General features: G+C 47.0%; 1 protein-coding gene across 7 annotated transcripts in view; it reads right to left on the bottom strand.

Annotated features, from left to right (window-relative positions):
- GDPD5 (glycerophosphodiester phosphodiesterase domain containing 5) overlaps window positions 1-15,619 on the bottom strand; it is a 158,290-nt gene that overhangs the window by 116,723 nt on the left and 25,948 nt on the right. For 2 of the 7 annotated variants that reach the window (XM_015280978.4, XM_040700560.2), the window contains exon 1: window positions 8,236-8,503. The exons of the other annotated variants lie outside the window; for them this stretch is intronic. The gene's annotated coding sequence lies outside the window, so the exon portion shown is untranslated. Of the gene's footprint in view, window positions 1-8,235; window positions 8,504-15,619 lie in introns of those variants that run through there. 7 annotated transcript variants of the gene reach the window in all.

The raw sequence follows: 15,619 nt of genomic DNA, 5'->3' as shown, positions 1-15,619 counted from the left end.
CTATCTCTTAAGCTGGTTCAAGAACAGTTATGTAAGAGTCCCTCTGGTTACAATGGAAAGAAACGTTTTCTTCTCTGACCTGAATTCTGGCAGTATTAGCACATTTTCCACATCTCTATCAGCTCCAGCCTTACTCATCCCAGAGATGCAAAACAAATTGATCTGCTCCCCAAAACTCAAATAGTTTGGGCATTAGATACAACACACTTCCTTAACTAGAAAGCCACTTTTTTCCTCCTGAAAACTCCCCAATCTGAATGACTGGGATGCTCTGCCTGCAGTAGTATCTTTGCTCTTCTTATATGGTCAACCTACAGCTCAGCCATTACGTAGTTTGGGAAGCTCTTAAGCCAAGAATGCTTTAGAGAAATAAATACATGCATCTCCAAGCCATCAAGAAGCTTATCAAGAAGTCTAAGAATGAGTGAGACGGAAGCTTGCCCCATTCACATCAGAAAAATGTCATTCTAATGTCTGCACTCATTAATGTCAAATTGAGTTGAAAATTTAATTGAACTGCTGTTACCTTTCTTGGCTCTATTAAGCCCATAGCTGTCAGATGAGACACGAAGCAAACTTTCCACATTATTCCTGCTCTCTCCAGGTAAACCAGTGATTTCACTACTGTTATTTCAACACAATCCAGAAGAAATCTGGACTAATAATTGCTAGAAGACACCTTCTAGCAACACAAAGGAGAATGCATTTATTTCACGTTGTGAATTGCATCAGTTAAAGCAGCACAGCAGACTTTAAGCCCTTGGGCTCACACTCTTCTGTGTCATGCAGGATGGCACTGTGGTACTCCTGCTCACCTAGCAGTGCTTTTGGAATCAGCCTGTGCATCCCACCCACTGCATCCCACCATGCCAAACCAGGCTCTGCCAACCCACAAGATTCAGCTGTCCGAGTTACTTAATCAACCTGCTCTTCACATGATCCCACAGCTGACCTGAGAAGGAGGTTTAACTAGATGACTTCATGAGGTCCCTCCCAAACTGAGCTACTCATTCTATGACAATATTTATGTGTAGCATCGACAACAGGCCATAGAATAGAATCATTAAGGCTGGAAAAGACCACCAAGCCCAACCCCAGCCCACCCCACCGTGCCCACTGCCCACGTCCCTCAGTGTCACATCTCCAGAGGTTCTGGAACACCTCTGGGGACATTCTCAGAGCAGCTCAGCGGCAAGTTACAAAGGAATGCTTTCAGTTCCCTGGCTGCTTGATCCCAGCCAGGCTCAGAAGCTCACTTGAGTTCAAAGGAGCATCGATCTCCCAGCATCCAAAACCTGCCCTTACAAGGTATCCAAAATCCACGTTCTCACAGCTGATGCGCCATTCCTCCATATAAGGAAAACTAAATTTTTCAAGCATTTATCTCACTAATCAAGGCAAAACATGATCCTGTGCTGCAGTAAACACAGCTGGACTGTGTTCTCCATTATACCAGTGGGACCAGCATGGCCAGTCTTGTGTGAGAGCATTACTGAGCAAGGCAGGTATGCACTCTGAGTGATGCACCCCAAAACATCACAAGAAAATGGAGGAAACAAGGAGAACAGACTGTTGCTTAACACCCACAGTGAAAATATGCCTTTGCCAAGAGCTTGAAAGCAAAAGAAATGTTGTATTTCATCCATAGCCTCACAATGATTCAAGACACCATCAAGACACCAGAGAAAAGCAAGGAATCCAGCTGCCCAGCAGCTGTTTCACTAGTCCCAGGTCTCCAACAGCAGTGTCCATAGAGGAAAGAAGTCCGCAGAGAGAAGTTCTGGTTGTCTGCCTCCTGGATGGGGAGAGCACAGCACACTGGCTTGGGAGAAAGAAATCCCTGCTTGAGCCGTATTCAGAAGCAAGTTGGAAAGAGAGAAGAATGTCACCTTTTCCCTTCTTCTTCCCTTTCTAAATGTCTGTCTCCAGTAGAGAAACAAAACGTTTTATCAAGTTTTAGAACAGTCTGAGGTTTGCAGCCAACAACAAAACTCAGGGTTCTCACTGCTCCGGATGGAAACATTTTCCAGCATAAACCCTCAAGCTAACAATGTTGGTTGAAGCTCTGTAAATCACCATCTTCTCTTTAATCCTGGCTATTAACTTTTAGCTTTCTAAGCAATTTTGCATATTCCAGAAAGTCGGGGGTTTGGAACGTGCTGCTTTCCATGAATATCCATTTCTGTCTTTGGCAGCATAGCAGTTAGAAGCTAGCGAGCACGCTGCAGCACGACTAACTGAAGTCCTTGATAACCCTTACCTTGACTTGCCATCGGTCCTCTTAGCAGTATTTAAGGGAGGGTGATGTTTGCACTGGGCTAGAAAACACCATCCCAATATTCAGCAGTATCTTGTAAAAATGAACTTGAACGCCATGCCTTTCCCCATGGCGTTTTGTTGCGAAGCCTTCTGCTGAGACCCCGAGAATTCCACATTTTTTCTCTCCTTTTTTCTGCTTTTTAATATTGATGGAGTGAAGCCTATTAAAACCCTCTTTCTTTCCTTTTTTTTTTTTTTTTTTTTGGCAAACAGCTGATAGGAGAGCAGAGCAGAGCACCGCGCACTCGTTTCTATTCCCAGGACGTCATGCAAGCGCCTTGCCTTCCTCACACCCCCCCTCCCCCCACGCTTTGGTCCGCAATCTGTTTGGCTTCACAACATCCTTCCAAGAGCAAAAACACGGAGGCAGCTCCATGTCTCGTCTAGCTCTGTCTTTCAGCGGTCTGTTCGTGTTTCTTTTCACAGCTTAATGAGGTTTCGTTCTCATGCTGGAGAAGCGTCTTCGCCACCCATCACTCCTTCAGCATATGCAACTTGCTCGGCGTGCCCAGGCTCTCTGCAGCAGGTGGCTCAGCTTTTTACAGGGCTGTAAGTGCTATTTCTCTTACATCTCAATTTGAGCCCAGAATAGGCGTTTTAAAAAAAGGACCCTGAAGGCAGTGGCTTTCTCCCAGCTAAACAAACCATGATGTCAAAGCTGACGTCTTTCAAACCCACTGCTGAAAACCCCAAGATATTTACTAGGACAGATCCGCAAGGTTGACAAGTCCAAGCTGGTACTTCGCCCCCATGCACAGAGAAATAACCACAGATAAAAACATGTTACAGAATTAGGAGAGATTAGTAGAGCTGGCTGTTCTTTGGCAATGGAATGCTCAGCAAGTACCTTTCCCATTAGGTTTCCGAGTGAATTTTCTTTGCATTCTTAGGACTTCATCAAAAGTGACTTCCAAGCTCAGTCTTGTTCCTCAGCCACATGGCAGAAGGTGACTCTGCTGACAGCTCAGTCGTGGCTGCAGAGAGCTCCACATGGTCCACAGCCAGTGCACAGCTAGAATGCAATCAGATTTCAGCATAATGGTACAACCCAGCACTCTGCTGCTGTCTGCAGAGCACACCTAGGGTAAACCCAACCTTACCAAAACAAAACAGGCTGCCCAAGGTCCCAGTACAGTCACCACGGGGGTCATTCTCTGCTATGCCAACCAGTCCAGCTATCTCACTATTGGAGAAGACAAAACACACAGCCAGATGTTGTGTTTATAGTGCACAACCACGGATTACGTTCTCTCCATCATGAATCGATGTCTCCACATTTACCTACAGAGAAGTTTCCAAATAATATGGCCACAAGGCTTTCAGATAAGAACAGGTTCAGTAGTTGTGCCACTAAGCTCACATCGTCCTGTTGAGGAAAGTAGGATGGACGTGGACATACCAAATTTCAGACACCTCTTCATATAGGGAAAGCAAGAGTTCTTCTCTCTTACTGTTGCTCTCTACAGCTACCTTCTCCCAGGTAAATACTGATAAGACAAGATGTAATGCCCTTAAGTTGTGCCGGGGGAGGTTCAGGTTGGATAACAGGAAAAGTTTCTTCTCATACAGAGTGGTGACACATCAGTACCAGCTGCCCAGGGAGGTGGGGGAGTCACCATCCCATAGAGGTGTGGCACTGAGGGACACAGTCAGTGGGCATGGTGGGTGTTGGGTGGAATTGGACTCGGGGATCTGAGAGGTCTCCTCCTGCCTTAATGATTCCGTGATTCTACGACAGCATCTTAGTTCTTTGCTGACAAGGTCGGAAGAGATCTGTGGATTTTGTATAAATAGGACATTTTTAAAGAGAGTGACCTAAGGAGCTGCGAACATCTGCATCTTGCAAGGGTCGAAATCCCTCATCTTCAGTGCTCCCTCTTGTTCCCAACATTAATTCAGGATATACAAAATGTGCAAATGGTGGCATCCCTCAGAGCATCAGCTTCAAGTCCCTACCAGGATCCACGGGCATCATTGGAGAAAGAAGCAGTGCACGGGGAGGAGATCACAAAGCAAACAATGCAGCAAATCGCTCAGCTTTTCATTCAAGCCAGGGGGTATTTAAGAGCACAGTCACACCCTTGTCACTCTCTTTGCTGTTGCAGAAAAAGCTCAGACCTGCCACCACACTGGGTTTTCCTTTTTCTTCTCCCACACGTGCCATCAGGACTTGTCCTACACTCTAGGAACCAACCAAGCATGATGAGATGGCTGCCCAGAGAGGTGGTGGAGTCACCAAGACTGGTGGTGTTCAAACCAGGCGTTTGGATGTTGTGTTGAGGGACATGGTTTAGGGAGAACCATTGGTGAAGGGCAAATGGTTGGACTGGATGATCCTGTGGGTCTTTTCCAACCTTAGCGATTCTATGATTCTTTATGTATCAGAATAAGCCTGATTTTTTAGTCAATTCAGCAGCTGGCACACACAGATTTCAGGCCTGTCAAGTATCGTACTGAAGGCAGAGCCAACAGGATCACCTGTTTTGCCCCCAGATAAAACCATCTGCTAAAGACAGCCACCAGCAGAGGAAACAAAGAGCAGGGACAGGATCAGCTCCAGCAGATCCAGAGCAAACACCAGACAACCCCAGCACCAACGGTACCATTTAAACATGCTTGCATTTAACTCCAAGAGAGAGAAAAATATTGTTTCCCGCCTACCAGCTCTACTACCCTGACAGACAACTCTCCAGCCGCCTGAATCTCCAGAGCAAGGTGCAATTGAAACAGCAAGGAAAAAGCACTTTGAAGAGGACAGTCAATAACCTTGGCAAGATGTTTGAGATTCACACATTTTTTCCTATTGCATGCTCATGCTTTGTTACAGGCACTCTTTTCCCAAGGAGGCTGAATCGCTGGATTTCTAAAGACAGGAATTGTCGGCAGCTTTCCTCCTGCTTTACAGAGCAAATACTCTCCAGGGCAGCCTCGCACAACTGACTTGATATTTTTTACTTCAGCAGCCGTAAGCTGTATTTAAGACAGTCTCCATCTTTGTATTATAACAGCCTTGATTTCTTTTTGCTTTAAGATATAATGCAATTTACTAGCTGAAAGTATCTCCAGCTGCAGTTATTGCCTGGTAGAAGCTGAACCAGTATCCATTCATCACCCTGATATGAGGTTGCACAAGAAAGTCAAAGCTCACCATCAATTTCCTGCTGAAATCAGGTCCCAGAGGCAGGAAAAAAAAAGCACATTAAATGTATTGTAATCTTGTTGGGCTTTGAAATTCTCACAGGATGGTTTAACTAACACAGTTTGGAAACAGGTGGCCAAGACTTCACCTGCATAGGCACTTTGCCCATTCGCTATTCACACAAAACCCAAGAAGAAAGATGCCAGGCAGACCTTGGCAGATTTATGCACAGATCTAGCAGCCATCAAGCTGTTCTTTGCAGCAGTCTGGGTGGTACTAGGTCGTAGATGTGGCACTTGGGGACATGGCTGAGTGGGCATCATGGTGGGGATGGGATGGGGTTGTACTTGGAGACTGTGGGGGTCTCATCCAGCCTTAATGATTCCATGATCCTGTGAGTGCAGATAGGGAAGACTGCTCGCTAGGACACATGCACAAGGTACAAATATCACTTGGGCATCAGCAACAGAATAGAAAGCAGTGAGAAGGTTAAGAGCTCAGATTAACAGTGGTCTCTTCAAACCCTACCTGGAGACGAAGGAAGGTGAGGCGTATCCGCAATGGGAGAAAAGCTCTTATAGAGACAGAGCAGTGAGCAATCAGACCTTCCAGGGATGAGAGCCACATCCCACAGTAGCAAAAACATCACATTATTTTGCATGCTGGGAACAGGAATACATGACAAAGTCCCTATACCTTAAAACCCCACATACACAGTGACAGAGGAGTACCCTGGGTGGGGAGGATTAGCTGTGTTCATTCACACATGTGCAGGATACCTTTCATCCCAGGGGTTGTGTTCAAGCAGAAAGACAAACAAAGCCTTTTTGCAACACCTCTTCTCCCCCGGATGATCTTTGATACACCCACACATCATGCAACTCCAAAAAGCGGTTCTCAGCATGCAGACACACTGCCATTGAAACAACAGTGCAATTAAAAAACCAAGCACCCAAAAGGAACAATTGGACATGCACAGGGATTAATGCAAACACGGGCTGGATGGCAGGTACAAGGGAGAGCAAGAAGTCCAAAGATGCTTTCAGGGCATTGTCTGCAATTCCCATTCCTCCTCTCAAATCAAGTTCTCCCAGCGCCTTAGAAAGACTCTGATGTTCTTATATTTACTTTTAAGCAGCGTTCCTATTGCCAGTGCTTGAACGTGCAAAATCCCAAGGGGAGTAGGAGTAGCAGTAGGGCAGGATGAGGAGGAGGAGGCACAAGGAAGCAGAGGAGGCACAAATGGGAACAAACGTGACATCACTGCTGTTTGCACAGGTTCAGGTTGCAGTTTCATTGGTGCAAAGCATTAGAACAATCAGCCTGAAACTTCCTCAAAAAAGAAAAAAAAAAAGGAAAAAAAAAAAGAAAAAAAAAAGAAAACGAGTCATTTCTGGCCATATTTGTGCACAGACTACAAAAAAAAAAAAAAAGAGCAAAAGCCTCTATGAAGTGCTGCCTCTACTCAAAAAATCAACTGGAAGTCCATTGGAGCAATTATGCCATTGTCAGGGGGTTGGAAGTAGATGATCTGTGAGGTCCCTTCCAACCCAAGCCATTCTGTGATTCTGTGGTGTGAATATATTTTCCATCACTTTTACCCAGCAGTTAAGACTCCGACCAGAAAACCTCTTAGCAAGAATCACCTACAGATCTGAAGACAGACTGGAATTGTGCAGCAGGCACTTCTTTCCACCACACGCTGAAATTAGCGTTACTCTACCCTACAGAATATCACCCATCTGTGCACATATATTTCAGGAAGTGGTGTTACATTCCTCTCTGAGAGGACAGAGATGCTGCATTGCAAAGCCTGGTTTTGAGCTGAGAACATGAAACAGCAATGGGAAACAGAAATCCTAAGAATCACAGAATGGTTGGGTTGGAAGGGACCTCAAGGATCATGAAGCTCCAACCCCCCACCACACACAGGGCCACCAACCTCCACATTTCAGACCAGCCCAGGCTGCCCAGGGCCCCATCCAACCTGGCCTTGAACACCTCCATCGATGGATGGGGCATCCACAGCCTCTCTGGGCAGCTGTTCCAGCACCTCACCACTCTCTCTGTCAACAACTTCCCCCAAGAAGGGGCCTCCCACTCCCAAAACCTCAAGACAAATGGCCATCGTGCAATGAGAAGTAGCTCAGACTGACCACTGCCTTCTTTACTTTCTGGAAGGAAAATAAATAAGCAGAAATATAATAATAATAATAATGAGACGTGCTGATGAACTGCAAAACTTGCACCTTAAAGCCTTCACGTTCACACAGTAATGTTGCCCCTGTGCAACCCATCAGCCAACCCCACTCTGCCATCTCATGCTCTGCACAATAGGCCCTCTCACACCAGACCCCATCTGACACTCTTGCACTTCATATCATATCATATCATATCATAGAAAGGCCTGGGTTGAAAAGGACCACAATGCTCATCCAGTTCCAACCCCCTGCTATGTGCAGGGTCGCCAACCAGCAGCCCAGGCTGCCCAGAGCCACATCCAGCCTGGCCTTGAATGCCTGCAGGGATGGGGCATCCACAGCCTCCTTGGGCAACCTGTTCAGTGCATCACCACCCTCTGGGGGAAAAACTTCCACCAACTTGCAGAGAGTGAAACCACAACAGAACCCGCCTTCAACCGCCCTGCAGCCTCACAGCAATGCTCGGATGCTGCTCTGGTTGCCAGGAACCCGCTGTGCTCCATCTCCCTCCTCTCTTCCACCAGACCCACGTAACCATCCCAGAGCCCACAGAGAAGTGCTGAAAAGAAGTCTCACCATCACGTTTGCAGACCAGTTACTTGCTCTCGTCATGCAAAAGAAAACCTACAGGAGAAGGTTTAAATCCTGACCAGGGGAAAAAAAAAATACAACCAAAATGAAGAGGCTGCCCCAAGCAATCGTCTCAGCTTTTACATGCTGGGATCAGCCCTCAAGTCTGAGGAGGCTCCCAGAAGTGCTCTCAGAGGGCAAACAGACATTAAAGCCCAATTATACACCCGGATTTATGTCTTCACCCTCTGATTCAACACAGCCCGAGGAACACACACGTACAGGAACAGCTCATTTAAAAAGAGGACGTGAGGAAAAAAAAAAAAAACAAACATGCATGTCATGCCGAGAAGCCAGGCAAAGAATGCAAATTCTGACCTACTTCTCCCTCCTCCTTGCTAGAGAGGCAGCTGCTACTGCTGCTCTGCTAGCATGAGACGAGCAGGAGCCCTGCCAAACTGCTGCAGCAACGCCTCTTCCATGCATAAGCTGCCTCGTGGTGGCTCCTTGCACGGCAGTGGGAATCGTCCTTCCAAGACTGCAACCACCTGGGCCAACAGAATCACAGCATTGCAGGGGTCGGAAGGGACCTCAAGAGATCACTGAGCCCAACTCCTGCTAAAGAAGATCCCTACAAGAGGTTACAAAGGTGGGCATCCAGATAGATCTTGTATTTCTCCATAGAAGAGACTCCACCACCTCTCTGGGCAGCCTGTGCCGGTGCTCCATCACCTTTATTGTAAAGAAGGTCTTCCACGTGTTAGTAGAGAGCTTCCTATGTTCCAGTTCTAGGCCATTACTCCTTGTCCTATCACTACACACCACCAAGAAGAGCCTGGCCTCATCCATTTGCCTCCCACCTCCCTTTATACATTTATAAACATTGATCAGATCCCCTCTCAGCCTTTTCCCCAGGTCTCTCAGCCTTTCCTCCTATGGGAGATGCTCCAGGCCCTGTATCATCTTTGTGGCCTCTGCTGGACTCCATCCAGGAGACCCGTGTCTTTTCTGAACTGGGGATCCCAGTCCTGGACACAGGATCCTTAATGTGGGGCAGAGCAGAATGGGAGGACCACCTCCCTCATCCTCCATCTCCATCTCAAGAGGTTTAAATTTTCTATGTACTTGCAAAAACAGAGTGGTCTTTAAAAGAAGCAACGAGAAGTCTTCCTCCCAAGCTATCCCATGCTATCCCATGCTCTTTTTTATAGGAGAAAGCCTTTCAGAGGAAGAAATTCATCTCATACAGATCAGCAGTGATAGAGTCAGCCATCACCTTAAGGTAGATGAGTCTCAGAGATGTCACTGCAAAACGTCTTCACTAAAGCAGAAAGCTGTTCCAGCACAGGGTGATACAGACTAAACACAACCAAGAAGCAAGGGCTGTTCGTCCTGCATCAGCCAAAGATCCAGCTCACTTTTGTCACCTCTTGCTTCATCCAGGGCAGGGGATGCAGCTGGCACTCAGCAGCCAGCTCAGCCAAGAGCAAACAGCACTTGGTGCCACTAAAGCAGCGCTCAGGTAGAAACACACAGGTTTCTTATCAGCTCCTGCAAATGCTATCATATACTATATACGCTAAGCTCTTAATACAGACTAAGGTATATTACTCAGTATGTCTCAGATCTCACGGTTGGTATAAATGCCATTACAGGCAGAGCAATAAAATCCCAGCTGGGCTGGCCAGCAAGCACCATTTCTGCCCAAAGCCTACTGCAAACTCTGATTATAGAGAAGGCTTTGTTCAGCCAGCCTCCTTCCTTTCCCTTGGGAAACGTATGTGTCAGAAGACCAATAAATGCTGGCAATTTATTATGTGGAAAGACAGCCTTGCTGAGAGTGAGAGAACCAAGAGCTGAGCTGAGCTCATGATGGAAATGGCCACAGAGCCCCGTGGTTATAAGTCAGATTTGTTGACTGTTTATGCACACGCAGGTATTTGCAGATGAAGGGACAAAGTAAAGAAGGATTATCAGCTTCACAGGAGAGCTGGATACTCAGGCATATTCCAGGTTTAAAGACTGTCTGGGGACTGTGTTGGAAGAAAACAGAGGAAAGAAGTCAATTTGCCAGGAATTAGATAGTTTCAGTTTGAAGAGGCTGTTTGTCAGTCTTACTAAGACTGGTTTTATTCTGAGTGATGGCAGGTCAACCACCACAGTCCTTAGCGCTCATCCCTCATTAATTGATGCCACTACCTTGTCATCTCCAATATAATGACCATGTTTAAACAAAAGAGACACAAATGCTGCATTTGAGGTACTTCTGGCCACCCAAAGATCCAAGTAACACTCCAGCAGGCAGAGGATTTTATCTCCTACTCATCACAAATGTTTACAATCAGGGTGATGAGGCACTGGCCCCATCCCTGGAGACATCTGAGGTCATAGGACAGGGCTCTGAGCACTGCTGGAGCTGTGGGTGTCCCTGTTCATTGCAGGGAGTGGGACCAGATGGCCTTTAGGGGTCCCTTCCAACCCAAACCACTCTGTGATTCTATGAGTCTATTCAAATCAGGAGGAAGAAAGCTCTCAGCTCCAGGATGAAGAGTCACCAAGCGTGCCAGGCCCCTATGGCTTTGATTCCAGATAGAATACCCCAAGTTGGCAGGAACCCACAGAGGTCACCAAGCCTAAGCCCCAGCCCCACACAGCACCCCCAAGTCCAACCCTAAGTCAGAACGGTGTCCCAGGGCTCCCTGAGCTCCGGCAGCTCCGGGCTGTGCCCACCACCCAGTGGGGCACAGCCCTTCCCTCACACCCACTTGACTCTCCTCTGACAGCTCCATGCCATTCCCTGCGCTCCCTGTGAGCAGCTGTAGGGCCATGAGGAGCTGTAGGGCTGCCATGAGGCACCCCTTCCTCATCTCTGGGCCAAACAAACCAAGGCACCTCAGCTGCTCCTCACACGTTTTGCCTTCCAGACCCTTTCCAATCTTTGTAGTCCTCCTTCGGACACTAATAGTTTTATGTCCTTCTTATATCATGGCACCTAACCTGCACCCAGCACTCAAGGTGAGGCTGCATCATGCAGAGCAAAGTGGGACAATCCCTTCCCTCAAGGGCATCATCAGCGCCACTCCATTTAACCTCATCTGCAAATTTACTTAGTTTATCTTAAATCCTGTATCCAAGTCATTGGTGAAAACGTTAAAGAGAACAGTCCTAACAGTAGGGAACAGATGATTTAGAAGAACACCCAAAGTCTACACCCATCTGCACCATTTCTAGTGGAGCAGCATGGAGACTGTGAGCTTGGGAACACTTTACCCACACACAGGTGTTTGATCTCACCACCTGCTGCTGGCTAAAACCACTTGGCCATACAAGTGAACCAGCCAATTGCCATCAGATGTGGTGACAACTGCCACATCCTTGCAAAATCCTTGATGATGAATATGCTCTAATCAGGGTCCAGATAGTCCCTTGCAAGGAATCAAGCACCACATGAGCACCTTTGCTTCAGAGTTGTTTGACATAGTACCCCCATGGAGTTCTTTCGCCATTGAGTTTGGCACAATAAAGGTATCTAATTTGACATTCACATTCACTGAATGTTCTTCTTGAACATAGGAAGTTCTGTACTAACTAATCTTTACAGCAGGGGTGACAGAGCACTGGCACAGGTTGCCCAGAGAGGTGATGGAGTCTCTTCTATGGAGATACTCCACACCCATCTGGATGCCCACCTGTGTGACCTACTGTAGGGAACTGTGTTAGCATGGGTTGAACTCAATGGTCTCTTGAGGTCCCTTCCATCCCCTATGATTCTGTGTATGCACCTTTGGTTTGGAGGCAGATTCTCAACACATAAAGAGTGAGGTTAGGGGGAAGATGTGCGACGTAAGCAACTAAGAGTTTGGATGCAACGCACACCACGTGGAGGATATGAGAGCACCACGGATGGACAAGTGAAGCAGATGGCCGCAGTCTCTGTGGCCAGTCACATCACGAGAGAAGCAAATATGGATTGTTTTTGCTTCCAGCAAGATGGTGAGAGATCCACCGAGAGAAGCAGCAGAGACAGTAATATATCGTACCAACTGTGATTGGTAAGGAAACAGCTTTTGTCATCAGCACTGCACTGTGCTTGTGAAAGGTTCTTCTGGGTTTGCTGATTTGGAGTGGAAAGAAAGAGGGATTTGGAAGAAGAAATCATTAGAGAAAAGCTTATCTGCAAAATTGTGCATTGGAATTATGCATTTTGGAGCCTCTTACAATAATAATCGAGACATAAATCAAGAGAAGAGCTTCAATCAGGCAGGGGTTCTTCTGTGTTTTTCTTATTATTACTATTATTTTTATGGATTTGGGTGTTTCACACAAAGGAGATCTTCACACAATCAAATAACAGTGAGCATTTAACCTAGTGATGACAAAGCTTTGAAGCTGACCCAGAGAAGGGTTAATCCAACTGCAGATGGCATCAACTCTTCCACAGGCAGCCTCCCACCTTCCCAAGTGAGGGCAGCTGGTGATGTATAAACACACACCTATCTTGGAGCCAGCAGATTCCCAGACTCATTTAACTTTTGCTTTTGCACTTATTCAGAAATACGTGCCTGGTTAAAGTGAACTGACCGAGTCACCCTGACCCAGCTGCTCACTTCTACCCATACAAAACCGCATACAAAGAAGCGTACAGAAAGAAGAGAACAGGTTGCCCAAGGAGGCTGTGGATGCCCCATCCCTGCAGGCATTCAAGGCCAGGCTGGATGTGGCTCTGGGCAGCCTGGGCTGCTGGTTGGCGACCCTGCACATAGCAGGGGGTTGGAACTGGATGGGACATTGTGGTCCTTTTCAACCCAGGCCATTCCATGATTCTATAAGAGTAGCCACAGTGCAAACATCTGATGAATCCCAATGCAATTGATTCTCCTGTTCCACCAAGCCAAAGTCCTCACTGCTCATTGCTGAAACTCGATCACCTTTTCTTATTCCAAACGATCTCTCCACCATGCTCAATTTACTGATACAAGGTGGGAAAGGAAAAATAGCAGATGTATCACGTAGGGTAACTCATCTCTTTGCTGGCTTCCCAGAATCACAAGCCATGAAGCTTTTAGTTCCTTAGATCGCAGGTCCCAATTATTGGGGTCTGTAGGAATGGGCGGACGTAGCCATGGGTTCTTCATAAGGAAAAGCTTTTCCTGCCTATGTGGCAGCACAAAAGCTAGGCTGGATTTCTTCCTGTACGACTTCCTGCCTTTAGCAGCCCCTAGCACAACCTCACATTAACTCCTGGACCACCTGCACACCCACTCCCAGCCCCCATCACATCGCTTACTGGCTGCAGGAAGGACTCTCCCTTATCCCATATGCTTGCAGGGTGCCCACCAGAAAGGAACAATCTGTTTATTCCTTCACTGCAGAGTGGTAGAAACGTACCTTAAATGTAAAGGTCTTCTTGCAGCTGCTTCTCAGCTAAGATACTCCAGGAACACAACAGCACATCCATTCAGAACCACCAGTGAGGCAGATAAGCCCAAGTCCATGCAGATCCCACTGCTTGTTCTCCCTCACCCTTCGAGGAACACAGCAAAATGTTCCTCTAGGAGAGGCAGGGCAATGTTTTTTGGCAGGAAATCACACATGCAGGCTGTGCCACTTGCTGGATATGGCAGAGCTGATGGCTCGGGTCACTTCGCCCTATTCTTGTTTAATCTGTTTACTTTTCCCCCCAGAATTAAAGATTCAACGTTTTTAGCCTTTTCTGGAAAAACTGTTAGTCACAGAATCATCACAGAATGGCCTGGGTTGAAAAGGACCACAATGCTCACCCAGTCCCAACCCCCTGCTATGTGCAGGGTCGCCAACCAGCAGCCCAGGCTGCCCAGAGCCACATCCAGCCTGGCCTTGAATGCCTGCAGGGATGGGGCATCCACAGCCTCCTTGGGCAACCTGTTCAGTGCGTCACCACCCTCTGGGTGAGAAATGTCCTCCTCATATCCAACCTAAACCTCCCATGTCTCAGTTTAAAACCATTCCCGCTTGTAAAAACACAAGCTATCCACAATCAGAAGTTGTGGATATTTAGATAAATGTCAATTAATGGCATTTCTACTCTTACAGCCCTAGCTGGTTTTGTAGTCTAAAACACCCCAGGGTTTTAAGAAGGAGTGGATCACTCATACATCTGCAAGGAAAGCTCTATTTTGCTCCTCACCACCTTTTCAGATTCAGCGTTAAAGCCCTCTTCATACACAGCTTGGAGCAAGGTTAGAGAGAGCGTATGGATTCCTTTTCACCTCACCGATCAATCAAAAGGAGAGTGCAAGTCATACAAAATAGGTTTTAAACCCTTACAGCAAAGTCATTTTTACAGCAGACCAGCTGCAAGAAGAGCAGCCAGTTGCATTTAGTGATGACTGGGATTCCGGTGTGATTAAGGGAGCCCCGGGAAATCTCAGCTCCACGTTCCATGGTGGAAACACTGGGAGACCTCAAGTCACCCTCCCCATTTCCTCTTTTCCTACAGCTATCCCCATCCTTTTGTGAAAGACAGTAATTGCATCCTCCGAAGCTTGCATTAAACCAAGGAAAGCCTACGATTGTCTTCTGTTAGCAGCATTAATAAGAATGGCATTCACCAAGAGATTGGGGGGAAGGGAGAGGAAAGAAAAATCAATGCATCACAGGCATTTCCTGCCTTGCAAGGTTAATCACTCCTGCAAGCTATTAACATCTTTCAGAACACAGCTATCTGCCAAATATTAGATTTTCGGTTACCCTGAGCAGTAATTAAGATCCACAAGCCTCCACGAGTCAAAGAGGTTGTTGTGCTGCCCACCAAGGTCTCAGCCTGGCTTCCCACGAGCAGCTTCAACACCCCACAAAGCACAAAAGCATTGTGTTCAAGGCTCTGCCTCTGCCAAGTTGTGTTGAAGCCGCCCCATGCGTTTGCGTGTTAAAAGAAGAACTTTCCTTCCAAGAAGGAGGAAGAAATTAAAGCACTGATTCATAAAGATGTTGATTTATACGCTGCTAACTCGTGCTGGAAGTGGGAGGAGGACGAATTAGCTGACGGTCCAAGTTGACACGTCTTTATTATTATCCTCCTGTCATCTCTGGGACAGGGAACCAACTGCAACTCCAGACCAGCGTCTCCAGCTCTGCCAGCTGCAGTAATTAACCACACAGATGTTAATTACAGGATGTAAACAGTGCCCTCGCCTGACCCAGAACTTGACATCAGACCTTCAAAGCTCAGCCTCTGCTCTGGGGACCCGGTCAGCTGCACAGCATGGTTGTATGTGTGCCACCTGCTGCCAAATATATACAGCCTCTTCCCACCATCCTCTCACTTCGGGGAAGCAGATGACATTGAGCAAAGCACCCATCTGCATTTAGCATTTCATTTCTACCAGAATTTGCTTGCAATGCTAAGAGC

Source organism: Gallus gallus, chromosome 1, assembly GCF_016699485.2.
Source record: "Gallus gallus isolate bGalGal1 chromosome 1, bGalGal1.mat.broiler.GRCg7b, whole genome shotgun sequence".
NCBI lineage: Eukaryota > Metazoa > Chordata > Aves > Galliformes > Phasianidae > Gallus > Gallus gallus.
This window is presented reverse-complemented; position numbering and strand designations above follow the sequence as displayed.